The 26298-nt window shown below is 42.0% G+C and overlaps 1 protein-coding gene across 5 annotated transcripts in view; it reads right to left on the bottom strand.

Moving 5' to 3' along the window:
- The window catches only part of SGK3 (serum/glucocorticoid regulated kinase family member 3), a 61949-nt gene that overhangs the window by 34432 nt on the left and 1219 nt on the right, over window positions 1–26298 (bottom strand). The window contains exon 1 of one of the 5 annotated variants that reach the window (XM_075494772.1): window positions 2839–3065. The exons of 2 other annotated variants lie outside the window; for them this stretch is intronic. The gene's annotated coding sequence lies outside the window, so the exon portion shown is untranslated. Of the gene's footprint in view, window positions 1–2412; window positions 2583–2709; window positions 3066–26298 lie in introns of those variants that run through there. 2 more of the 5 variants (XM_075494773.1, XM_075494774.1) reach the window with 2 other exon arrangements.

Raw genomic sequence — 26298 nt, 5'->3', positions numbered from 1 at the left:
GCTCCAGTAAATTACTCTAACTGGCATATAACAAGATTCGTGGACTGGATGAAATTCGCATTTGTGTTTATTACATGACAGAACAGAGGTTCTCTGCTGTGGTAAGCAAACACTGAGTAATAAAATGAGTCTAAAGAACAAATACAGCCAATAAAAGGCAGCTGTCTTTTAATCCTGAACACAGGTCCATAATAATTTCATCTTTAGCCTGTGTCCATAGTATCTGGAAAGGTCACTATATGCCTCAGACGGTATGACTTACACAAACAGCAGAGCACATTAAAAAAAATCAACTTTGCATTGCACTTGCTACCTGCACATTTCTTGGCATGCTTCCTCAGCCTTCCTACACACCAGGTCCAATTAAAGTTAAATGTAGATGCCTAAGGATAGCACAGATCAAAAGTTGTAGCAACAGCACTGTGAGCAACTTTCAAGAGGTCTTGCAGACAGCTGATACCAGCCACTTGCAACGTAGTCAGTTCCACGTAAGAGGGCAGTCAGGCTTCAGTAAACACGAAGCAAATAATCCTAGCGTCATTTCGCCCCTCTTGATGAAGATTAAGCGAGAGAACCCTACATTTCAATTCCAGATATACTGCCCATTCTTTTACATGACCTTCAACAGAAGTCACTAACTGTTCTCCCTCTGTTTCACTACATAAACACAAGAGAATCCTGATCTACTTAAGATTAATCTTAGTGCTAATGCATCGAACGTGGAGAAAGTTACTGGATTTTGTGTACTATAATTGGCAAAAGGGTAAAATCCATACCACAGAATACATCTAGATTTTAAAATAATGAAATGTGTAAATCCAGGCTACAGTTCACAATCCAGAAAACACACTTTTGAAGTCTGTGCTCTACAGAATTCATGGCTGCCGAGAACCATAAAGCTGTTGGATAATGAAAAGGCAACAACTTAAATATTGGAATATAAAAGGCAAGTAAGAGAAAGAGCCTTTACCAAGATCCAAATCGCATGCCCAGTTCACCACCACTTGATTCCTCATGCCACATCAGTACAACTACAGCTAGTATTTTATGTCTATTCTTCAAGGGCAGTTTACAAACTCCTGCAGGTAAGAGAATACATTGACCTCTCACATATTTCAGTGCTGCACAGAGAATAAGAAGGTGTTTCAATTCTATAAGGATTCAGAGAACAGCTGTTTATGCATGTATAACAGAATTTGGTGCAATAATGTCAGATGTAGTGAGGCTGTAATTTACCATCAAAGGTGAAAATTAAAGTTGGAAAGGGAATTTAGCACAATTCGTCATCATGTCACCTCTAGTAACTACTTCTTCAGCTTTAGAATTGTCAAGGCTGTTAAAAACAACCAGTACTTCTCACTGACATGTGCAAGTTTCTGACCTAAACTAGTATCCCAAACACCTGCTGTATTTCTGACCTAAACGAGTCTCTCAAAATATCTTTTAAGAAACAGGTCAGTTTTCTAGCTTTAAGTTGTTAGAAGTACCACGCATGGAGACTACCTTGACAGTATTAACAGCGAACTTTCCAAAATGGTTTCCAAAAGCTAATGACATTTTTTCCTGAAGTTTAAAGTATCTTAAAGCCTTCAGGAAAACACTCCTCCATAGACACCTTCCTTTTTCATCATTAGTTCATATTACAGTCATTGTGGAGATTGATGTGCAGGTGAAGACTAAAAAAAAATTTTAAAAAATCAGAACTATATTTAGACACTCAGACTGAAGCAACACTAACATTTAAAAGAGCCCAAAATGGAATAACAGCAGCCTTTAAAAATACAGATTAATTCTGCATGAGTCTATAGACACACCTAATACATGTTTGAGAGGAGTTATAAAAAAACATAGCTACAAGAACACTGCGGCAAGTGATATTCACAGAAATCTTCAGTGCCAAATAACTGGAAGAAGCATAACGGCGTTCAAGTGACATTACTGCGTTGAAATGAAATGCAGTACCAGCACGAAAACGTATCTCAAGTTTAAAGGGGAATAAAAAATGAACATTCCATACTGCGAAATTACTGCACATCTAGAAGCAGAACAGTTACACCTTTAAGAGCTGCTAGAGGAGGAAAATTCACGTAAATATTAAAAAAAGACGAGCTGTCAAAACAGCTTAAGCCTTAATACTTTACAACTGCCTTTTAATTAACCTCCACAAAGTTAAATTCCTCGAGGGTACCTGAATCCCTGCAAAGCAGCATTGCCCAAAAAGCTGTCCTTTTTCAGGACAGCGGTATTCTCCCTCAGGTTCGCTGCGCTCTTCCAAAGCACCAGCTACCTATTGGCTGCAAACCACTCGGAGGGAGAAGAGTAAACACGGCGCAGACGACGCCCTGGGCCATACCCCTCGTCCAACGACTGGCAGAGCAGCGCGGCAACTAAAATGGACCCGCACCTACCTACCGCACAAGCCAGACGCCGGCTCCGCCGCGCTCTGCGTAGAGCTCGGGAATGAAACCAAGCCGCTCGCCCTCACCCCAACAACTATTTCTCAGCTCCCCGATTTCTAGGAAGTTACAAATCTCTCACGTTCCCGCTCCAGCGGCCCCGCGCGCCCGCCCCCGCCAGCGCCCGCCGCCGCTCCCCCGCCCGGCCATCTCCTGCCCGGCGGCGTCCCGCTGCCCCGCGCCCGCCCCCGGAGCTCCGCAGGCTAACGCACGCGCGGCCCCAACGGCGAAAAAAGGCGAGAGGTGGCTCCACCTGGGAGAGAGGCCAGCGCCGCCGCGGGAGGGGCGCCCGGCAGGCCCCGGCGCCGCTCCTCACCGCGCCTCACCGCCGCGCCGAGAGGCAACGGCGGCGCACGCGGCCCCCGCCCGCCCGCCCACGCACCCCGCACGTGCGGCCGTCGCTCCGGAGGCGGGCGGGTGGCGGGGAAAGGAGCGAGAGGAACGCGAACCCCGGTGAACTTCCTCCCAGGGAGAACGAGCGCGGCGGAGGCGCGGGGCCGAGCCCGCGAGCGGCGCGTGGAGCCGAGCGAGCCGCTCCGGCCCACCCACGGACGCGCCCGCGGGGCCAGCGCCCGGCCGCGGCCGCCCTCCCGCGCCCCTCCGCCCCCGCGGCGCCAGGCTGCGGCCCGGGCGTGGCGCGGCCCGGCCTGCCCGCGCAGCCCTCCGCCGGCCGGGCGCCGCCTCCAGCCGCTGCCCGCCGCGGGGCCCAGACCCCGTCTCGCCCGGGGCCGTAGGCCAGGCTTCCCCTCACCCTCTTTTTAAAAAACTTTTTTTTTGTTTGTTTAATTACAAGTTCCCACTTTTCCCTGTCCCCGCCGCTAGGTTTCAGCCCACCCCACAGCCCCCGGGGAACGCTCCCGCTTCTGCTGGGCGGCTCCCTACAGAAACGCCTGAAAATCAGCAGCGGCAAAGCTGCCAGCCTGGTAAAAATAATAATAAAAAAACTAAGTGCGCACAAGAGGGGTTTCAGTTTAACTCTTCAGTGTGTTCAGGGGTGCCCGCAATCCACTGGCAAGGCTGTCATTAAACCGACCAGCTGCTGTTGTGAAAGCTCTCCCCCTTCTTCCGCATGTGCAGAAGGAATAACGCAGAAAAATGAGACAGGTTTGCATAATATCTAGCACTATTTCGGGAACTATTTCTGCACGCTCTGAAATTAGAGGGTAAGTTTCAATATCCCAGTTAAAATTCAACTAGACCTCTTAAAACAAAGTGTAACTTGGTAAGTTTTTCCTGAGCAGATTGAGGCCATAAAGCAGTTACAAAAATACAAATTCCAGAAAAAAGCTCTTTCAACAGCAGTATCACTTCCGCTTTGTTAACTAGATCTAAAAGTGCTGGACAGCCAGGAGTTGGCATGGATTCAGTTTTACAGAACAGACCACCGCACCCATTATGTTAAAACCTCGTGTTTATTGAGGATCTGCTGTGGTCTCTAAATGTGTGTTCATCATTCAGGCAAGGCTTAAAGAGGCAAAGAATATCTAATGCAAACAGTAACACTCAGGATGAGGTGAAAGCCTACGCCATTTTCACTTCCTCCATGCAAATACCTGAAATGATTCTTGGGATTTCAACTGCCATGTAAAAAATGAGCAAGTGTGAAAACACCGTAGCCCGTACCACTGCCTTACCTGATGTAACACCTAGATGCCCTCAAAACCCCACAGGTTTTCATCAGGAAATTGTTCTATTGGTTATGGAGAAGCCCCATGTTCTGCAAGCGTGTCTTCACAAGACTTGTATTTGGGCCTGAGGAGACATGACGATGTGCATTTCAACAGTCGCAGGTATTGGCAAGCATCTGGCAAATAGCGATTCGGGAGATCCTGTTTCTGGACTCTCCTGCTGCAGAAGTATTCCTGCATAATACTACACTCATGTGTCAGACACTGACAGTCATCCAAGCACGCTGCAAAAACAAACCCGAGAAGCAGCCTGGCAGAATTTAAACTATGTCAGTGTTTTGATTAGCGTGTTGTAACTGTGTACACCCAAGCTACAGGTCAACTGCATCACAAGCTTCCATTTCAGTAGAGTCCATACAGGAAGAAATGAGGAATTTTCCCATCCTAACCTGCCCTTTCCTGATTTTGGAGTTTCGTATTTTTGGGTAGGCACTGCTAGATCCAGAGACTCTGCATTGTAGCAACAGCCGCCTCTTGCTTGTTCAGATCAGGCAAGGTATTTGCCTTATGTTCATAGAGAGGTTTTAAAGAAACTGTGTTAGCACTTCTTATTGTGAAACGCAGAGCTTTTGAACTTCAGTCAGTTAAAATAACTTGTTGGCAAATAACTTAATCAGGTAATCTGTATTCAAGAGTTATTTTACTTTACAGTTGTTTAGCAGCGTTCATCTTCTGTCTGGTTGAGAGTTTTCAGTTAATCATTCACTTGTCAGCAGCTCAGTTGAACGGAGCCACTGGACTGATTTACAGTAAGTAGAGGGGCCTCAACCCAGGAAAGCAGAGAAGATGACCCTGGCCTGGAGATAATTTAACTCTGTCTACCTGGCCACAGAGTCCAAGCCCTAAACCTTTGAATAAAGAGCGGCTATTTGTCCTTCCTCACAGTTCAAAACTCCCTGAAGACTGGGCTGTCAACCGGTTAATTTTATGCAGTTCCTCTCCCTATTCTGGAGCTGTGCTCCGTCTTAAGTAATTAGAGAGCAGCGATGTGGTACGTATCCTTAAATTGTAATTTGCCTGAATGAATTCCACAGCATGTTCATGTCTTGTGCATCATACCATGCAAAACACTGTTAAGGTAATAAAATTTAAATAAACCCTAATTTGCACATTTGCTTGATGAGCTTTTAAAGGCTAATATTCTAATGTCAGTGTGGATACCTGGTGGTTAACTGCATAGCACACACAGAAACACACGGAACTCAACTTGCCTTTTAAGTGGAGGTAAAGGTCAGCATTCGCACTGACATTTTTGTTCCCGGGAACTCCCTTGCATTCCCCATTTATGTTTCCTGGGCAAGTAATACACACAAAGAATCTCTCTTACACTGCTTTGTAGTACTTTGCTTCTGAAGAATGTTACAAATCCATGTACTGTGCTGTCATCCCAAGTATTTCAAGTCTTTGCTGAAGAACACCAGTAACTGGGTGGCGGGGGTGGAAAAGAAGACAAAAGGGAAGAGAAATGAAGGACCCATCTCAACCCACTGCAAATGCAAGAGGTCACAGAAATGCAGGGTACCTTTGACATGTTTCTCCAAGCCCAGTATGAGTAGGTAGCAATAATCTGAACTATTAGATTCTGGGTTTACTGAAAATGTCATTAAATTAGTATGAAAACCTTGTCCCTGACCAAAGATCAAAAGTGTAATTTTACAACATCAAGAGAACTACACAGACAAAAACACAGTATGTAAAACATTGCAAGACAAAGACAAGCAGGAATGCAGAAGACTTGTTTAAACATAGCCAGGAGCTTTGCTCGTGAACACTGTTCCGTATGTATATTCTGTGGTACTTTAGTATATATTCAAATATTCACATAACAAGCACAGCCCAAACCACTTGACAAGCATAGTCCAATATTTTTAGTTACTGCTAAAACATGGTGGGTCAATTGAGTAACACCTCGAAATCATTACCTCACTACCAGCTTTAAACACCAACATCACAGCTTTCAGTTGCAGTATATTAGCCTATCGCTTTTCACACCAAGCTTTCTGCCCTAGTCCTCACGCTCAGGGATAACACAACCAAATGCACATCTGTTCAAAACCCTCCAAAAGGCATTAACGTGACACTGCAATTGATACGAAGTGATCTTTTAAATAATTATTGTTAGCCTTTAGCCTGTAAAGCCTTAAACTTAGACTTCACTCAGGAAACAACTGCTGGCCATTGCAGTTAACTTTGCATGTGCCAATTCTTTTAATCAAAGAATCCAGCTCCAAGCAGATTGTATCCACCTAACACAGCACTGAGCAGTCTGAGGACATCAGCCTTTGGAAAGCCTCAGGCTGCAATGGATGGGCCTCTTAATGACACAGGCACAGCAACTCAGGGCAAATCTTGTCTAACGCCCCGGATTCTGGCAGCCACAAAACTCCATAAAGTGTATGAAGACAGATATGCACCCACCCTTTTCTATCAATTACTCTCACACTGCTTCCCAGCCTCTTGTTTGGATACACCTCATTAATCCATGTTCATACCCCGCTGCCTGCTTAGGAACAGGACTTTGAAGAGGCTTGGGTATGGGCCAGCTGGGACCAGGCGTTCAGCACTGCAAAGCATGACCCCCAAGAGTCATGTACTGGAGAAAACAGTCTTCTGATAGACTCCCTGGACACATGAGATTGCCAGAAAACATGGGCTATCACAGATAAAATCAAATAAGACCCTCAGTGGGAAAGTGATTTAGCTGAAAGCCTGAGAGTTCAAACTGTGGAAGAAACACCAGCTGGACAAGACTTAAACCTCACAGCGCATGTGCAAGCAACAGTGTCACCAGGTAACTGTTCTTTACCAAAACAGGTTTTGTAACACTTAATGCATGTATGCATATTAATGGATTTCATTTAACTCAGTTTCATAGCTGCGTGCCTGTGCTTATTAGCAAAGTCTGAATAATGGTTCAGTTTTACATGAGCTGCGCAAGGGAAATGCTTTTTTTTCCCTACTTTCTTTTTGTATGCTAGATCAACTACAAAATGTCTTCAGATTACAGAGACAGTCTTTCAATTTGAAGGATTGAAATGAATACTTAAGAGACCGATTCGTAGCAAACATATACTTCAAGCCCTTCCCTAACAAACCAACCAACCCGCCTGAAACTACAAGCTACCTAAACAAGTACCACTGAATGATTCATTATTATTGCTTGACAAAGCACAAGAACTTGGCAAGTAAAGGAAGCTTCCCAACCCTGAACAACATTCACAGTGAACTGACAGTTTTCCAGCACTCCAGATACAAAGAAGATGATCCATGTCTTACAAGAAGAGTGTCCCAGAGCACAGAGGTTGGTGGAGGTCAAGACCAAGATCTACAACACTACAGGGACCCCACTTAGCATAGCAAACACCACAAACCAAAATAACGGAAAATTATAGAAAAACTGTAATAAATTGCATCATTTCACAAACATCACAGAGTATGCATAACAGGGACCGGAAGAATGACAGCAGCACCACATCAAAGAAATTCTTCACAGAAGCTAAGAAGAAAATTGGTTTAAATAAATTGAAGCATATACTAAAGATGAATGCTAGTACACAAGCAAGCACTGTTCCAAAAGCAGCAGTGTCACAAGGAATTAAGGAAAAATAGGTAATGCTGAAAGATTAAAAAGGCGAGTTTATCCATACCTAGGGGAACGTGTATGCCAAGTACGTTGTTGCACACCTGGGAAATTCAGATTCCCTGCCAGTGCTCTTCAGAGCAATTGCGTTTTTTGCTAAAAATATATGAAGCTCTTGGTCTCTTCAGCAATGCATTTACACGCTGGGATGATGAAGCCAACAGCTGAGAGTTTCTCTGGGCAAGATTGACTGTACTAAACAGCAAATACTCTCAGTCACATGGAAAAGTCCCACTAAGAAGGAGTTCAGCGGCACCTCTGTCTTAAGCGCGTTGACATTTACCTTGGTCAATGCCACAGCACATATATCTGGTCCTTCCTAGAAGCAGTAGCTGTACTCTGAATGTTCAGCAGACCCATGCAGGACTTCTTAACATCTACAGTCCGGGCTGAATGGCCAATCTTACTTGTCTGCTGAGTATCCAGAGCTCCAAAACAAATACAAACAGTTAGGTTCTGTCCTGGTACCACCTCCAGGCAGAAGAAAAGAGGAGGCATCTCTGGAGAAAATTAGACATATGGCAGGTTTTACAGATGCCATCTCAGTCCAAGCATAGCCCTCATTACTCACACAGTACCAGAGACTTTGCCTAGGGATGCCTCCCTTTCCCCTCACAAAGGCCACTTTCATATCCCAGATTTTACTCCACTTTAAAGAATTTTCATTCCCTGAGACGCAGCGATCGCTATATTCTGAGTTGCTTTCTTACAAGCCAGGGATTTCTGGCTGTACTTCATATACTTCATGTTCAGTTATGTCACATATGGTCTTTTAGAACAAGAAGGAATCTGTTTCAAGCAACAACTACGGGCAAACACCCTGCAGAAAAGGGAGTTTATGGACCTGACCACCACCTCATTGTGGGGAAGTACTTGATACGCATAAAGATCTGAAGGTAGCAAATGGAGCATAACAGGCTGAGTGGTGGTGGGGAGGAAACCCGAGTGATTCGTTCCAGCAGAAAAGCTGTACGTACCTCAGACATAGCACAGATGTCCCTCATGATCTTTATGCCAACCTATAATCCATTTCATAACCAGTTTCACATTTTAGCCAAACACATGACTATTACAGAACACACATACATGCAAACCAATTTACTGTCACAAGCACTAGACAGGCTTTTAAAAGATGGAAAGCAAATTGAAAACATGAGGACAACTAAGGCCATGAGTTACCCTTTTTTGCCTTTAATGCAAGAGTTCTGCTTGTTTACATTTCGTGATTACTTGAAGCCTCTGTATATTTTCATAAAAGTCTTTAGGAAAATTAATTCCTTTTGCACAACACTATGTTGTCACTAACAACCCCTGGGTAATTTTATATAGGCAAGCAATTTTTGGTAGAAACTGCATAAATGCGTGATGGGATTTCAAGATAAAAAAGCAGTAACAGGCAGTGAAATATCCTATCTGCATTTTCAATACATGCATCTCTATTTTCCTCACTTCATCCTCCTCAAGTTCTTTATTTCCCTCATGCATACACCAAAATGTATTATTATTGCCGTATCAGCCATTTTGGAGTACTGTTTTCAGTTAGGGCAAGTTGAACAATGTATTTTGTTATAAAGCAAACAACGTAAGAATAGTTTCTAAAAATTACTTATCATGCAAGGCATTTAAAGGGAACGGTGAAGCGCACATGAACTGTCTGACAAAGCTCACTTCTGACCCAAACCCTGGTGTTTACATCCTGCTCACTTATCAGTGCAATAGCTGGCAGGGCTCCACCAGGAGATACTACCCAGTTACAGCCTCGTCATTAGGAGAAGCACTACTAGCAGGGGGCACACGGACACACACTGGTATTTGTTGCCCACTGGGCCCAGATCTCTTTTTGCCTTGCACCTACCCTCACTCACTGCAAGTGTCCAGTCCGGAGCAGGTACCCAAGCGAAATCTCCACAAACTAGTTCAGCTACCAGAAGCAGAATAATAGTATGAATGCTAAACTCCCGATAGCCTAGTTTACCTTAGTTTTCAGTTATCTTAGAGATGCACAGTGTAGATACTGCCTCAAGCCACCTCCACTTGCGTACATGGAAGCATGGAAGATTTACATAGCTTCCAAGAGTATGAGGAGAAAGAAGTCCATTGGACCTGAATTATCACCAAGTCCTACAAGGGTGAATACATATACAACAAAAGAACAAAGATAACTGGCTGCTTTATAGATATATAGCAAAATATGTGCTTGACATGTCAAATACACAGCATATTGGTATATGCTAACATGTTCTGGGGCTAGTTTCAGCAGACATGCATACAACGCCGTAATAAATTACTGCGCTGTTAAACACTTTGAAGCTGAAGTTACTCAATACACCTCATGAAGCTGAAGTATCAGTATAAGTTGCTAAAAAACCTCCCAACTCATAGTACTGCAAGACCTGCATTTTGTTCTTAAAGACTCTTTGGAATTCAGCTTATAAATACAGTTCTATGAAACAGGTCAAATACCTGAGTTTGCAGGAGATCTGAGCAGTTTGTGCAGGAAGGTATACCAAAGCCAAGCTAAGTATAAAAGAAAAAAAGCTCTCTAGGTAGTAACTCTGTATGGATGTTTCTTATTTCAGCCTCCTGAATCCCAGCTACAGCACATTCTACTAGAATTGCAAATACAGGCTGGGGTGAACAAACATGCTTTGGTAAACAAATGCTCTGGTACACAATGTTATGTAGGTGGGGTCTACCCAGAATGTCAAGAGTTCTTCCCCAGACTGTAGAGATGAGCAAGAACACAAGCACCATACTTGCATTTTCAAGCTATTTACTGGTAGCTCATCTGTACAGGTATTCTATTCAAATGAAACTAAACAAGGGCAGTGGTTTGGGGGGTGTCCCCCCATCATGTCCACCCCCTCACAAAAGGCCCACCGCCTTTTTCCAAAATGTCGGCATTTTAAAGGCAGCCTAAGAACTACAGAATAGACCAGATTTGCTGTTCTAGTAATCCTTCTAACAAATTGTTTATGTCAAAAGACACATGCATGCCACTAGAGCATTGTTGTGCACCAACTCGGAGCAGAAAAAAGGTAGCAGCAATTTAAAAACCCCACTACCAAAGCAAGAAGCTGTATCTCATAATCCAAAAATGAGAGACATTTAAGCAAAATGTGGTAAGAGTTTATTATTTGCTGTCCTTACTTTGCTTAGTTGTTTATCCAGCCGTTTCCTCATGTTTGCCAGATGCCCAACCTATTCCCAACCCACAGAGAAGATGTATTTCCATCTACCAACTACAGAGTCTGGTTTTTGTTCTCCAAGCACAAATACGCTCATCTTCAGTCCTGGGAGTTGTGGGTCAATGTTTTAAGTGTGTATGTGGGTCTGAACTATTAAGTGAGTTTCAGCAATAGATTTATATAAGGATACATCCTGTCCTCTTATACCAGGTAAAACCCATACAACACAGGATGTCCAAGAACAAGCAGGGACAGAGGACAGATTATCAACTTTTGGACTCTACTAAACTAAATTTTCCTTTAATGTATCTTTCTTTTTATAATATGACAATCTAGCAGAAGCTACTTAATGGAATATTGTACATTTGAGTATGAAGCATAAGCAACAATTAAATAAATCCCTCGAATCTCAATATTAACTCAAGACCACTGTTCCATTATGCAGTTTTAAAAAGGAACATGGAAGTATTTAATACTTCAGGTCAGCGATTTTTTTATGTTAGCTATTATGGTCTTGGGTGGAATCTGAATTTCCAAGGACCTGCAGAGAACAAAGAAAGATATTGTAGGTTGCAGCATGGAACATGAATACTAGGTAGGAGAAGTTATCACAAAATTGTACCTGTTGACATTAAGCTTTGATGTACATACAGCCACTTTAAAGGGACAATAAGAACCAGATTATTTAAAAGACATGGTATTTTCTTGCAGTCATTGTTCAAATTAGTCAAATGTTTCATATGAAAATGTTCCTGCACACAAATCCAAGCTACTGTGTTTTCCTTCTATAAGGCAAGAGATCAAGAATAAGTCTTATTCCAACTAGTCTTCTCCAACAATGCTGTACAAATTAGAGTAATTTTTGTAGATGACAGTGCAATTTTAAGCTTGCATAAGAACACAAAAGAGCAAAATGCCAAAGTTTGCTAATTACATGGCAATCTTTGTGTCAACCCGCTTCATTAAATGTTTTTATAAATCTTTGAGTTAAGCAAAGAATACATTTTGTTCTAGAAAGAAGATAAAGAATTTTGTAAAGCCATGAGAACTCAAGATGTCATACATCTCATGAACTGAAGCACTGATAAATGCGTTGTTACTGCATTGGTAGTAAAATGTGGGAGCTGTGCAGAATCTGTACAATGTACAGGAAACTACCAATAATCAACCTCTGTTTGGATGCAATTGCAACGGTGATGAGGACACCCAAGCTGGAACATGCACCACGCTAATGGAAGCTAATAGGAGCAGTGTTGGAGGAGGGTGTGAATATCTCCCACTCTTGGATTAACTGATGAAAATTTAACTTCGGTCTGAAGCAGATACCATGTAAGTGCTCAAAAATGTCTCTATGCCGCAGTAGCTCTGTTTCCCCTCAGGTTTGGGATGAGTCACTAGCAGGCTTCTACACCAAATTGCTTCCGATTCAAATGTACCTTTCGTTTATATAAAAAGTGTTGCGGTAACAGCCCTTCAAAATACCCACTTCAGAAATAATGTTTCATCGTTCACCTTTATATAACTGCGGTTCTCCCAGGCCTACGCTGCTCATTTTTTCCCTTTGTTTGCCCCCAATTTATGCCTACCCGCACGCAGTCGTCAGCACAGCAGAACCGCAGGGAACGCCTGCGCTGCTGGCGCGGCCACCTCCCCTACGGAGCCTGGGGTGGTGGGCTGATGTCTGGCCAAGGGGTCCTCACCACGTACCTCCGTTAAAATAAAAGTCGGGGTAATTACAGATATTTTCACTCCTTCACCCATCTGCCTCCACCGATTGATTCAGAAGCGTCTTCAAAATCAGAAAATACAAGCACTGTTTATTTCTCACTCTTATGAGACTAATGCCTAATTTTGAGAAGAGAAATGCAGAAATACTGAGGACAAAACCATTTTTTTACGTAATTCTTTTAAAGTCAGAGCAAGCAAGATGGCTGTTTATACTGCTGATTCCTGGCTCCAGCATTCCTACCTGCATAATTGCTCAATAAAGCTTTTCCTAAACATTTTATTGCATTCATTGTGAACTTGCACAGTTAAACTAGTATCTCATTTTAAAACCTGGTTTATGGGAAGGATGTCTGAAGTCACACAAGCCAGAGCTGCTTAGCACTTTTATGTGATAACAGAGTGACAGCAGAGTTTCTATCAACTAACAAAAGGACCAGCGGTCGAGGGAGGAAAAAAAGAGAACAAATAAAACATTAAGCTAACACCAAAGAAAAAGACATTTTGGACATTTCACATAAATGCAGACTTGAAAGCATTAATATGGTTACCATGGTGGGCAGGTATAGAGTCAAACTATACCTGTGCGGATGCTCGAATTGTGGGATTATGAAAACAGGAAGATGGTGGGATTAGTTATTTAATTTACATGAGATGATACGAAGTTTTGGTTTATTGCATGTCCAGGAAAGTTGAGAGCAGAGCCCATGACTTCCTGTAGTGTCTGGGGGAGGGGAGAGGAAAATATGCAGAATCTCCACTCCTTTACTTTATAACAACAACAACAACAAATTATATGGAGATTTTCTTTTGTAAGGCAAAAAAAAACCCCCAAGCATATGTGTGTGGGGGGGTGAATTTACTAAGAAGGAAAGTAAATCGGATACTAACAAAAAATTATTTCAGAGAATACTTGTCAGTATCTTCTGAACACACAAATCGTGGAATTTGTCTTACATTTAAAAAGTTTTCTGCTAGATAATCTGCCCAGACCTGAAAAATTAAACAGTCAATTTACTGAAGAGCCTTAAAAGGAAAATAGGTCTGACACTGGCCTGTGGTTAATTCTATAGCACGTTGGCACAGAATGTATCACAAATTTGGAAGGAAGTCAGATTAAAGAAACAAACAAAATCCCAGATATTGGCTAAGGAGAATAAATAAATAAACCAAGGTCTGTGTCCAAATAAATAGGTTAAGTAGTATTTTCTTTGCCAGTAGCAGCATTTTCTTGGCCGAGACTATTCAGATTCCAATGAACAATAAAATTAAGACCTGCTACATTGTAAAACATGAAAACAGCAATAAAAATGTGCCTCCAACACAGACTCAAAGATTCAACCAAGGCACAAGGAAAGTTTTTGCAGTAGAATGAGGAAGAGATCTTGAGTCTTCCAAACTCCCAGCACATCTTATTCATTATCCCACAGTGGAGGAAGATTACTTGCAAAGGACGGCCTTTTTACTCAGCTAGGAAAAAATAGTCTACTTACCTTCTTCTAAAAGCACCCCAGCCCTAATTCTCTAGCACCACATAACATTGACTGCTCATCTGTGTAGAGCAACAGCAGAACCCCCAGGTCACATACACATTTGGAAGACCACTCGCCAACCCCAGGGAGATCAGAGCTCCCTAGGAGTATTTGGGTGCATGTGTCAGTATTTGCTAAATTTTGCTGAAGTTGCTCAAGTTTGCTAAAACTAACCTCTCATTAGGCACAGGATAGGAAGAGCTGCAAATAAATTAACATCAAAATCACAGTAAGTCTTATTGAGCTGGACATGTTAGTGAAAACAGGAGAAAAGGAGACAGAAGCCTAAAAAAGCATTTTGTGATCAGGACAAACTGGCAAAGCCTTGTCTACTTAATTATTCTATTAAACCCTAAATACCATTTTATTTTGGGCACCTCCTTCATCAGCACAGACGACCATTTGCAGGCAATTAAACACACTCTGCAAACAGTAATAACAAATAGCAGCCAATGAAGAAAATATCTTTCCATTTTTTTATTGTATCATCCTTCTCATTTACCTTCCCTGGGAGGGTAATGTCTGTCTACCATGCCACATCCTGCCTCTCCACTTCCCCGTCCTCTGTAACCCGGCCTCACCGGAGGAAACCCACAGGGTTTCAACCCTCAAGAGGTGCAGGACTTTGCTCACAACCCCTCTCTTCCTGCTCTCTCCACACTTGAATGCCACTGTCACCCACTCTGTTCAGGATACTTTTCACACTGCAGCTGTGACTTACCTCACCAGCTAGGAATAAAAGCCAGAGCAGAGGTCTTTGGAAAAGAGGCCATCTTTATTAATTTTGTGCAAGACATCCAGCATAATGTGGACTTGGTGCAGCTTCGAGTGCCTAGTGGCTGCCAATGACCAAGATAACTATGTACATTTATACATATAGGTATGTATTATTGCACACACCCCTCTTATCATGCTCAACGGACTACATAATCATCCTTTAAAGTTTCAAAATCTTTCTATTCCTAGCTCTTAAGACGCTGGTCAGGACAACCAGATCCCTTTCTTTTGAAAGAGCGGCAGCACACGTCGCAGCTTTAATCAAAGGAAACACTGCACGGACTGCCTTCCCATAGTGGGGTGGGAACACTCTTTCTGCCTTTTTCACTCACCCTGGATTTGAAGAAAGTCGACAGTAAGCTTTTAGGATCATTGCTGTCACCAACGGTGAATGTGCAAAGGCTCAGTTCTCTCTCAGGAGTGGAGAGCAAAAACAGCAAAGGGAGGCATTTAGAGGTAATTGCCGAGGTCACTGAAGTCACACAACTGTTCATTATAATGAAGGGGGTTTGTTAAAATTTTTGCATTTCACTGCTGGAACAAGCAGTGGAAATAAATCTTGGGCCTAAATCCATGGCTGGAAGAGCTTAGGTCCAGGATCTGCGCTTTGCACACTATCAACAACTTGTGGAACAAAATCTGGCTTCTACGGACAAGAAATGGAGATGTACAGTAGCTGTAAATCTGAAAGCACGCCCTCTATTTTTTAAATTGATTTTTCCCACTGTGGTAGATCCACTGGCGCTGGGCACATGACAGACAACACGTGGTAGGCAGTTGGCAGAGTCTGAAGCATTACAAGAACAAGCCACTTGCACTAACAGGGCTAATCAGTTTAAATGATGATGAAGCCATTAAAAAATATCTAGCAGCACCGGGGTTATTTTTTTGATATCTCAAATCTACATATCAAATACCTAGCAACTTGGAAATAAAACAGAAAAGCCAGAAATGGGAATCTAACAACACGTGGTATCTTGATAGCCACATGGTATAAGGAGCAAAGGCCCATGAATTGACATGAAGCTTTATTGTTGTTTAGACTCACGCTTCTTTTATTTCAAAATTAGCAATTTTTTAATTAAAAAATGGAGAAAATACAAAAGGCAGCAGATCCTTTAGATTTGTTTCTAGACAAATGGAGAGCAACCAGTTCAGATGACAAGTTGACTAAACCTCGTGAAATGGGAGGAGAGGGAGCTCATAAATGTAACGAAGACAAATGTGAACACACTCGGGTAGAGAGGAGACCTCACAAGAGACACTACTAAGAGGAGACAGAAGAAAGCAGCAGCAGTTCCTCCAAGAAGCAATACAACAGGATAATCTGTGCTTGTGCCCTGTAAAAATAAACAGCAGAAGTTGTAGCACAAGATTTATTTGTCAAGACAGACACAGAATGTGAAAACACCATCAAATTGCTAGCAATAAGTATAAAATCTGCATAAGCACATAGGTATGAGAATCAGCATGGTTAAGATTTGCATTTTATAATGCAAATTAAAAAAAACTGGCTAGCAACAAAAAAATCCTTATTATCAATATGTTTATAGCTTAAGAGCAAGAAAAACCTTGCTGCCCTAGTCAACACAGAGAAAAACTGATGAGAGATGACATCCAGAAGGCTATCAGGTTTAGGACATCAGTCTTCACCAAGGGGGTCAAATGCAAGCAGTGATTAGCATAAATAACAGCAATGACAGGTAAGATTTCAGGGAGGAGGGGAGAGAGAGAATGTGAATGAAAGTGTGTGCATGTGTACACAATGGAAAAAAACTAACAAGTAAACAAAACAAAGCAACAAAAAACAACAGGTAAGAATATTAAGAGACTCGAGTCAGTTTAACTTCAAATTCTTGTGGAAAACAATCCAGAACAAATTCATTAGCAGCACCTGGAAGATAATCTTAACTAGTAGCTGAAAGAGATTTGTTAAATCACATTGCTAACTTCCTTTGACAGGCCTTCCAGATAGGTAGGACAGAAAGCACAGATGTCACATCTTTCCTTTAGTAAGGCTTTGAAACTGCCTCGGGATATTTTAACAATCAGCCTACAGATGCAGGAAGGATAAATATTAGTTCAAGATGTGAGAAACAAAGGTTAAATATATCATCGTCAGGACAGAATAGTGATCTGGAAGGACGGAGTGAAATGTAGCAGGTTATGTACACGATACTGCCCACAGGCAGGAAACATCAAATATAGAAATACAGGAGGGGAAACAACACGGCAGCAGACTACAGCTGGTCACAAGAGACAAATATCATGCTGCTGTAAGAAAGAAACATTGCTATGAGATATAAAATTTTAAAAAGTGTTGGAGTGCAAAGCCTGAGCATAATCTGCTGAACTCAAAAAAATCCTTCTACTTTACTCTGTGTCTGAATACCTAGGAAAGATGTGGACCCACCAGAGAGGGTCTAGGGAACAGTAATGAGAATGCATAGTAGTCTAGAAAATGTGACTTATGGGGAGGTGGGATGGACAAGCTAGTTGTTAGTACAGAGGGGAAAAAAACCCCAACACTTAAGGGATAGCTGTTACATTGGAAGACTACTACAAAGAGAAGGGTATTGCCTCTTCAGTCAGCTATGGATAGGAGAAGCCCTAATGAGCTTAAAAAGAGCACAGGAAAGGTTCAGGTTAAACACTGGAGGAAAGGAGACAAAAACATTAAAAATAATAATGGAAGGGTACTGAAGCACTGGAAGAGACTCCACCAGGAAAGAGCTTTAAAAGCAGCTGAGGCAAACACTTCTTCATAAAAGACAGGTTGCACCTTCGGGGCAGAGAGAATTAAATGACCTCTTGAGACTGAGACCTTGTGGCTGGGAGCAATGTTCTAGGAAAGAGATGGTGGCAAACAAGAAGTGAGGGGATGGAAAAGTGGTTTGAAAGCACAGAGAGGAGAAGCACCGAGGGAAGTCAAGTGACAGGAAACTGAGAAAAAGATGAAAAATGAGACTCCCATTTGCAGGGAGAGCCATTTCAGAAGTGTGTTACACTTTCATAAGCAACTACTTACAAGGTTGCACCTGAAGTCAAGAGAAAAGGCGGGCTCCAGGTGCTTCCATCTGCCCTTGCTGTAGTTCTTGTTCCAATGTCTACCTTAGCAAGTAATGCAGTACAAGAAAAGGGACATCCACAGAGAGGAAAACAGTTAATGTTGAGGACGCAGCATCCACATGACCCATGTTGGCGTGGCAGGATTTGTATGTTTTGCTTCAAGCCAGATCTAGCCTGGTCCTGTGGGCAGGACACCCGGTTTGTGGTCGGTAGGTGCTAAAAGCACTCCTGCAGAACATCTTCCAGTCTGACTTCATCTGAAAGGAATCCAGCTCATGTTCCCCAAGATCACCCAGCAAAGTGAACCAAAATGTGGTGAGGGACGTACTTCAAAAGCAGGCTCCTGAATGGAACTAATACAGCAACACAGACTCACCCTAAGCCAAACCAGAGGAATCCAGGGACCAACAGTGGCATGCATATGGTAGAGAGCAAAGCAGGACAGGTCAACCCTAGCAGACCAGAACAACACTGCTTGCCTCAACTGTTAGATAGATCTAAATACTTTGCAGCAACAAGCATGACTGGAGTGACAGCGTTAAGTGTCTAGGCAGCAGGCACTGACTGTTTCCAGACAGCATATTGACCATTTTAACTGACATCTGATGTGACATATGGACGTCTTTGGTAGGTCTGTAAATAAACTGTAACAAACCATCACAATGTTTTCATTTAACAACTGCATTTGCTTTAAAATAACATCGCTAATAATCTGTCTTTTTCTTTCTTTCTTTCTTTCTTTCTTTTCTTTAAATGAGGACCTATGTCTAGGGACTTTCTGACTCATACAAATTAAAAGAGCAGAACCAAAACAAAAGGCCAAGCACCCAAGCCATCAATCTTTTCCAGCTGCCGAGTCATAAAGCAGTAACCAAGACAAAGAACATTCCAGTTTCTCACTGCCAGTTCCTAATTTCTTATCAACATATTTTCATTTCATGATGCAACTTTCTTTTCCTAAAGAAGGGTCAAATTGTGCACGTCTGTGTGTGTGTGCTTGTTTAGATTCTGAGCTGCAAGGCCATCCTCTGTTCCTTAGGAGGCCATTGGTCTGCACCTTCTGAAATATTCGGCACCTTTGGATTCCTTGTCAAGGACAAGGAATTTGTTTCTTACTCTGTGCATATCACACATCCAACATGGTTCCCTGAATAATTATCTGGGCTTTGACTGGGTGGTTGATGATAAAATTTCTCTCAGGTCGCTTCAAGTGATGCTCCTATGTAAAACAGCAAACTGAGTTTTGCACACATTGACAAGTTTACAGTTTCATTTCTGAGTAAAATCCCGTAAGTGTTATGAGATTCCTCCTTCCACCTCTATTTTAATTCTTTATAAACAAACACATATGAAACATGGGGAAAAAAGCCACAAACGACCTCAACTAATATCAACAAATACAATTAAAATGTTTGCACAGAAATTCTAGATACCTTTTAATACATGAGAGAAGCTACAGAATTCTGGTTTCATTCCCAGATAATTAAACAATGGGAAAAATGGCTGAGACCATCAAACATAAGAATGTCTTAACTGAGGATCCTAGCCAGCTTGCATTGCAGAGCCATGTTTGCAAGACAGGCATTATTTACACATTCTGGTGAAGTACACCACAAGTGTAACATTTTAAGGTGGTTTACGAATTTCTAATAGCCTCTGTCAATTCACATAAAATGTGCTTAAACACCCAGATGCTATGACCAAAACCAAATTAATCATAAATTTGAAGTTTGTCTGAATTGGTGAGGTTAAGTCAAGCTTCTAGTTTAAATTTACATTGCCTTGGATGTGTAAATTAGCATCCAAGCAGCAAAACTTACTTTTAATTGGCTTGGACGGTAGATGAACTCTTTCCTTTTCAGTCTGCCTTCTAATTTTAATTGGGTAGAAAACTACTGTAAATATTTTCTTCTTTCTCACCCCTTCTTCCCAAGGCTTTTTATAAACAAGTGAGGTATTGTTTCGCTGCTATGCACTATACCCCACAAACCCCAAACCAAAACAGAGAAAAAGTATGCGTTCGGATTGCTACAGAGCACTCAGGGTTTTATAGATTTTTTGATCACACACTGCAGAACAATTTTGCATACCTCCAAAAAAATGGACTAGTGCAACTTCTAGCATCTTTTCAGCTTTGCTTTTCATTATCTGTGTAAGGAGAGAAACGTAGGCTGGGAAACTTCAGCAAGTGAAGCTAGAAAGATTCGCTCAGCTGTCTCCGAGTCTCTGGTCAACAGCTCTGTGCTGTTCAAAGCCCAAGTACAAGTGCATCACTGTTCCCTCATTTAAATGTAAAATAATTCTAGGATTCATGGCAATGCCAGCTTAAACTTCGCTCTAAAGAAACCCTTTGTTTTCAAATAAATCAGTGCCTGGTTTTAGATAATTCTATAAAGAATCCTATTCATCCCCCACATAACGTATTAGTTAACATGAAAAGAGCACCAAAGAGGCAGCCAACCTCCAAAAAATTCTGAAGAAAAGTGAAGTTAAACCAATCTATCTGGCATATGCCTTTAGAGTTACATATAATGTCTGTGGTACACAAGATGTAAAACCTCATTGGAAACAGCACAGTTTGTTCTTGATACAAACACTTTACACTAAAACAGTTGAAAATTTTGGAGCACATTGGCCACACTCTCTTACTAGAGCAATGTAATTGCTCAGGTTTTCTGTCACTGCTGCAAGTATCACATGGTTTTTAAGGCACACTATCAAGGGACAGTTTTGTGGTCCCCTGACAGAGAAACCCCGTATGTTTTCAATCAGGGCTCTGAACACAGAAGGATGGCAGAAAAGAGACACAACAGTTCCAAAGACAACAGATATTCTTTGACCAAGGGCTGATGTGGGAGGGATGGGGGTGAAATTTAGATATTTTAATATTAAAATGCTGCTTAAGAATTTCCATGATAGTCTGAAAATCCAGAACCCCATGCAAGCGCAATTGATCAAGCTAAATTACTTATTTACAAGAAATTTACCATGAGTACGAGGAGATTAGATTAACACCATTAGACGTATTACGTAAATGAAACACTTGAATGAAACAAGATGCCCTAGTATTTGGGGAAAAAAAAAATCCAGGAGGAAAACTGGATTCTAGGCTATCAGCATCTACTATGACTCTAGATAACCGCCTTCTGTTTCACTTCTTACCTCTCATAAAACATTGCTATATAATCTTTAATGCTACATGCTCTTTTTAGTTACCTTTTATGACAACATAGCTTTCTTCTTTTCTTTTTTTTTCCTATAATGTAATCAAGATGCACCACTACTACTGCAGCAAGGAAGCAGAAGTCTCCTAGTTCTTTGATGTGTCTTCAGGCGTTTGACAGGCTGGGTACATTTGCCAGGTAGCTTTTATTTCTGAACTGTTCTAAATTTTCTCTGTTTTGTAGTTTTTGGTGGCATTCCAAACTCATAGACTCCGTCCAAGAGACAACAGACTCATATCATGGTTTTGCAAGGTATGCTTAAATCCCATCCAAAGGGAGTACCAAAGTTATTTTCTTCTTTAATTACCTCCTATCCCTATTCCATGCTCTTCCCAACATTAAAGCAAAACACATACCATACACTGGAAATTCCACAGCATTTAAATAAAAGCATTCATTTTCTGAATGCTCAGTCCTTACTTATTTACTAAACTTAGTATGAAACATATTTTAGGGCTTGATAGTCATCCCAGTTCATAAATAACTAACACTAAGATGCCAAAAAAAAAAAGGTCTAAACCTAAACTATCATAATCCAAATAGGTGCTTGTTCTGTCAGAGTCCTGCAGACTGAGTACATTCACATTTAAATACATATGTCCGACATTCCTACACTTAAGCAGGAACTACACAGGGCATGGAAGGGGTCAGAAGACAGGTAGTCAAGGGCTGCAGCACGGTGAGTCGGAGACGACTAGACTTACTTAGCCTGGAGAAGAGGAGGCTTCACGGGGACCTAACAGCAGCCTTCCAATGCCTTTAAGAAAGTTACTGAGAAGACAGGCTCTCTGCTTGCGGTGCATTGCATGAGAAGGGAAATCATTGTAGGCATAATTGACCACTAGGACAGGTTGCCCACAGGGGCTGTGGAGCCTCCGTCTCTGGAGGTTTTCAAAACCCAGCTAGACAAAGCCCTGAGCAACCCTGTCTGAACTCAGGGTTAAGCCTGTTTCGAGCAGGAGGGTCACACTCAACACCTCCCAAGGTTCCTTCTAACCTGAACAACTGCATGACTTAAGATGTTTAGCCCTAAGCAGCACTTACACCTTCAGCGTATCTTCCTAGCTGAATCCAGAAAAGTCACTGTAATGCAATGTTATATGCAACACCACAGGACAATAATCCTCACAAGTCCCCCAAGCACAATCTCTCATTAAAATATCAGTTTGAGCAAAGATTAATGGTGCAAAGCCCTGAAATAGCCATCAAGATAGTTTCTGAAAAATAAGAACTGTGTTTCTAGCCGGTGGCTTATTTTAACAGCAAGCAGAAAAGCTGAGACCTCAAAAATTGACCCCCAGTTTGCATGTATTTAGATATTAGATTTTGTATCCTCTATTAATTAGATGAATATAAATACTTCTGAGTGACTTCAATTCCACAGTTGTTCAATAAACACTCAAATATGAGGTATAACTCCATGGGACACTGCAAATCTCTTTTGATGCACCTGCTACGTTAGCATTGAGTTCAGAACCAAAGGCAAAGCTTTCCTTGGTCTGATGTCTGTTCCAAAATATTTTGCAATTAACAATACAATGAAAAAGTTTTAAATAGTTCTATTCCGTCAGTTATTTCACAACAGCGAACAAGAGATGGAGAAGACCTGTTGACAGAAAACTGACTGCAAGAACTAGAAGAGACAGCAGCAGCAAAGCGGCACGCTGGCACCTCGGAAGCAGCTGGAAACATGTCGGTCTTGCTTCTTAGCGGAGGCAAAGGATCAGAAGTTGGTACCCATTTGGTTTACTCCAAGAGAAACGTAACGGTCTGTGAAGTTATGCAACTTCTGCAGTGGCAGTATTTTGCAATAGTATTTGGCAAGGCAGTTAGCACTAGCAGCTTGCCAGTCGCCCTCAGAGTTTCAAACGACTGCCAAAAAATAAGATATGATATCTCTTTGAATAAAGGAGCTTTCAGATAAATTTAGACACCAATCTTGCTTATTCACACCCCCCCTAACCAGGTGCTTTCCTGCCCTAGAACAAAAAACCACTGTAGCACCAAAACAAAGCTTTTCAAATATGAGGGAATGAGGAACTTCCCTCCCCTTGTCAGATGATGCTCTCAGAGTGTCTGAAAGAACCAAGTGAAAACATCATGTGAAGATACAACCTTACTTCTTCCTTTGCTAAAGGCTAGGGAAAACGACTCTCAGCACAGAGCCGGGTGAGGGAACGGAGTTACAGGTCAGGCCACAGACACCCCAACCTGTGGACTGGATCGGTTACGACAAGAACTAAACACCTGCATAATACAAAACTGGCTGGCACCTACTGCCACGCAGATACACCACAAGAGAGAGGTGGCCCAGGATGGAGATTTCGGCACTGGAAACGGGGTTTTCTGGTAGGAAATACTGGACAGTCTCCCCACTTCAACTTCAGGGCTTAAACTCCTAAGCCAGGACTACAAACAGCTGTCACCATGTGCTCCAGAGCTCAGAGCCCATTCTTCTCCTGGGCCCAGTTTTCTCCTAGAGCAACTAGCCAAGTGTTGCTCCTCTCTTGAAACATGGAGGATGTCGTGGAAATTCCGACCTCTGATAACAGTCTGATCGTCAGCAACCAAGCACTAGATCCCAGCCCTCCTCCCAGGGGAACACACAAACTGCTGCAAGAGTCAGGTTCCTGCCGGTGCTCCCCCATGTCAGCCTCGGGCAACCTGCTGCTTCTTCCACGAGATGGCCCAGGTTAAACACAAGGAGAGAAGTGTGCCCTCCCACTCACTTTAGCCTGTGCCACAGCTGCGGAGGTGGGGGAAGAGTGGGCTTGAAGCCCTTGGGCACAGGGAGCAGGAGCCCAGGTTTCAAGTACTAGAACACAGTCTACTCTTTAGACAAGTCCCACCACCACCAGCTCTCAGGGAAAGGTGAGCACTGATTCCTCTTCTGGCGATGTTTTAAAAAGAAAGCCCATACAACTGCATTTCGAGACACAACCAATCCTATCAGCGCCTGTGTTCACAGTGTGCTTGCCAGGTGTCCTAGTTTCTTGATCTCCTAAGGGCTTTGATGCTCAGCTACAGCAGCTCTAGATAAGGCGCTTAAGAACTTTCTGCGTAAAGAGGGAGATCCAATACGTTTAAGACACTTTCAGAGTCAGGCAGATACTGTATTAGGTGGTTTGGAAGACTTGGGGAGATAAATTCTGTTTGAGAATTAGGAATGCAAGCAGGAACCTGATTAACACGTTTTAAAACGTTCTCACAGTATGCTGAAGCCCTTCAGTTCTACTTTGGAAAGCATAAGTGTTTGCTTTGCAGGTTATTTTAGCATATGGATACTACTTAAACTAGAACAAAATGAATCCTTCAATATAAACACTCAGAAGTGCTAACTTCAAGTAAAAACAACATATTGCTTTACTACAGCTCAGTCTATATAAATACATAGATCACTTATGCCAGTTTCTAGTTCCTTGGTCTACAGAAAAAAATAACTCATAGCAGTATAAGTCTTCAGTGACTTATGAGCATCCAAAAATGAAGTCACAAAAACAATGAACAGTGACTTTCCTTTTGGGAAGTACCCACTCCGTAAAAATAACATTTTTCTAAATGACAAATTAGACGGCCAAAAATAAATATTCTTTTACAACTACGTGTAATCTGGTCTCAATTTACATGCAGAAATGCAGGGCATTTGTGTATAAAATGGCTTGTAGCCATGGGACAAAAATGCCCTGGTACTTGCATGCAAATTATAAAACCAAAACCATCTGGAAAATGATCTGGGATATAGGCAGGATAACCCAGGAGAGAGCTGATGTGTGGATGTGGCAGAAGGATCACAGCTTATTAGAAGCTTATCCTGTATGGATGGGATGGAAAATAAGATTTGACATACCCTCTCATACAGTGATGATTAACATGAACCTCCAATTAGCACGCATGGCATTATAAAATGACAGATGATTTCCAACATAAATCCTAGATCCCAGGGGAGACAAGAGTTGCTTTGAATCTATTTTTATTTGCTAATACTTGTGACATTTTATTTAATATACTTTATTTTTGGCTCTCAACATACCCTGTTGAAATATCTTGTTGCAGGGTCAAGTCAGCTTTGGAGGCTTGCAGCTACTCCAGCTAGCTAGGCTGAAACAATTCTGCATATTAAAAACCAGCAATCACTATTTTAAACACATGCCATTACAGTCAAATTATCCACCTACTTGTGGATTGACTTTAAACAAGTCAAAAAATGAACAGACTAGTCATTTTAAAGTGCCCACATCTTAAAACTTGAACTACGAGATCCCTGCAATACATTATTTTATAAGCAGAGTGGGCTACGAACCGCCCAACTAATGTCCCCCGTAGGCCCTCTGAACCTCCGTTCAATGAGACTTGAACATCCAGCTTTGTCAGGCTTCTTAGAAAGCTACCTATCCTTAGAGAATGAAAATGCAGAGTGCAATAATAAAAAGCAACAACTCCTATCAGTTGTTGATTATCAGAACGAAGATCCCCTCAGAACAACATAACCAATGACTTACAAGTCTTGCAGTATTCTGGATGCAGCCCATGTATACACCAGTCCGTGTAACTCTCCTTCCCCTGAGGAAATGTTTAATCCTCTTTTAAGATAACAATAGATACTGAATTTATTAGATTAGCATGAAAGAAATTAAATGCAAGGGCTGTCAGCATCTATTTTGAGTGTCCAATATAAATTTCAATGCTATTTCAATGCTCAGAGCACATAACAAAGAGGCTGTAGCACTTACTAGAGAGAAATAGAGAGACTGCAAACTGTTTTTTGCTGCCAGCTAGTGCATATCCCTGCTTTTCATACACTCCCCAAAATTAAGGGAAAGAGCTTGGCAGAATTCAGACAAAAAACCAGCTCTGCAGGAGCACGTAAGTCTCAGCAAGGGGAAGCCAAGGAGTGCTGACCAATGCTGGTGAAAGAACTGAGCCAAAGATGTCCTGCAAATACAAAGTCACGCAGGTGAATGTTGTGGGATACTCCTTCAAGCTCCACTAGTTCTCCCCC

Source organism: Mycteria americana, chromosome 2 (genome assembly GCF_035582795.1).
Source record: "Mycteria americana isolate JAX WOST 10 ecotype Jacksonville Zoo and Gardens chromosome 2, USCA_MyAme_1.0, whole genome shotgun sequence".
NCBI lineage: Eukaryota > Metazoa > Chordata > Aves > Ciconiiformes > Ciconiidae > Mycteria > Mycteria americana.
The sequence above is the reverse complement of the archived record's forward strand: the minus strand, read 5'-3'. Positions and strand labels throughout refer to the sequence as shown.